Here is a 2,131-nt window from a genome sequence, read left to right as displayed (position 1 = left end):
TAAAGCTCGACCACGGCAGAAGAAAGAGGAAGGACGAAGGTCGTCCCCTATGCTTTTATCATAGGCTCTCTACAGTATGCTATGCTGTGTACCGCACCTGAAGTGTGCCTTGCCATGAGTCAGTCAAGGGGTACAAGAGTGATACAAGAATGGATCACAAGACAGCGGTCAAAGTTATCCTTAGTAACTAGTGGACTAAGGAATTTTCTCGATTATGGAGGTGGTAAAAGAGTTTGTCGTAAAGGGTTACGCCGATGCAAACTTTCACACTAATCCAGATTATTCTGAATAGTAAACTGGATTCGTATAATAGAATAGTTGTTTGGAATAGCTCCAAATGTAGCATAGTAGTCGCATCTACAAGATGACATAGAAATTTGCGAAGTACATACGGATCTGAATGTTGCAGACCCGTTGACTAAAACCTCTCTCACAAGCAAAACATGATCAAACCCAGAACTCATTGAGTCTTAATCACATGATGATGTGAACTAGTTTAGTGACACTAGTAAACTCTTTGGATGTTGGTCACATGGCGATGTGACCTGAGTGTTAATCACATGATGATGTGAACTAGATTATTGACTCTAGTGCAAGTGGGAGACTATTGGAAATATGCCCTAGAGGCAATAATAAATTGATTATTATTATATTTCCTTGTTCATGATAATCGTTTATTATCCATGCTATAACTGTATTGATAGGAAACTCAGATACATGTGTGGATACATAGACAACACCATGTCCCTAGTAAGCCTCTAGTTGACTAGCTCGTTGATCAATAGATGGTTACGGTTTCCTAACCATGGACATTGGATGTCATTGATAACGGAATGATGTGATGGACAAGACCCAATCCTAAGCCTAGCACAAGATCATGTAGTTCGTATGCTAAAGCTTTTCTAATGTCAAGTATCATTTCCTTAGACCATGAGATTGTGCAACTCCCGGATACCATAGGAATGCTTTGGGTGTACCAAACGTCACAACGTAACTGGGTGACTATAAAGGTGCACTACGAGTATCTCCGAAAGTGTCTGTTGGGTTGGCACGAATCGAGACTGGGATTTGTCACTCCGTGTAAACAGAGAGGTATCTCTGGGCCCACTCGGTAGGACATCATCATAATGTGCACAATGTGATCAAGGAGTTGATCACGGGATGATGTGTTACGGAACGAGTAAAAGAGACTTGCCGGTAACGAGATTGAACAAGGTATCGGGATACCGACGATCGAATCTCGGGCAAGTATCGTACCGCTAGACAAAGGGAATTGTATACGGGATTGATTAAGTCCTTGACATCGTGGTTCATCCGATGAGATCATCATGGAACATGTGGGAGCCAACATGGGTATCTAGATCCCGCTGTTGGTTATTGACCGGAGAGTCATCTCGGTCATGTCTGCATGTCTCCCGAACCCGTAGGGTCTACACACTTAAGGTTTGGTGACGCTAGGGTTATAGAGATATTAGTATGCGGTAACCCGAAAGTTGTTTGGAGTCCCGGATGAGATCCCGGACGTCACGAGGAGCTCCGAAAGGGTCCGTAGGTAAAGAATTATATATAGGAAGTGCTATTTCGGCCATCGAGACAAGTTTCGGGGTCACCGGTATTGTACCGGGACCACCGGAAGGGTCCCGGGGGTCCACCGGGTGGGGCCACCTGCCCCGGGGGCCACATGGGCTATAGGGGGTGCGCATTGGCCTATATGGGCCAAGGGCACCAGCCCCAAGAGGCCCATGCGCCAAGAATCAAGGGAGAGGAAGAGTCCTAAAGGGGGAAGGCACCTCCGAGGTGCCTTGGGGAGGAGGGACTCCTCCCTGGCCGCACCCTTCCTTGGAGGAAGGGCCAAGGCTGCGCCCCCCCCCTCCCTTGTCCCTATATATAGTGGGGGGAAGGGAGGGCAGCCCAACCTAAGCCCTGGCGCCTCCCTCTCCCTCCCATGACACATCTCCCTCCTCCCGCAGCGCTTGGCGAAGCCCTGTTGGAATCCCGCTACTTCCACCACCACGCCGTCGTGTTGTTGGATCTCCATCAACCTCTCCTCCCCCCTTGCTGTATCAAGAAGGAGGAGACGTCGCTGCTCCGTACGTGTGTTGAACGCGGAGGTGCCGTCCGTTCGGCGCTA

The sequence above is a fragment of the Triticum aestivum genome, chromosome 1A (assembly GCF_018294505.1).
Source record: "Triticum aestivum cultivar Chinese Spring chromosome 1A, IWGSC CS RefSeq v2.1, whole genome shotgun sequence".
Lineage (NCBI taxonomy): Eukaryota > Viridiplantae > Streptophyta > Magnoliopsida > Poales > Poaceae > Triticum > Triticum aestivum.
The sequence above is the reverse complement of the archived record's forward strand: the minus strand, read 5'-3'. Positions refer to the sequence as shown.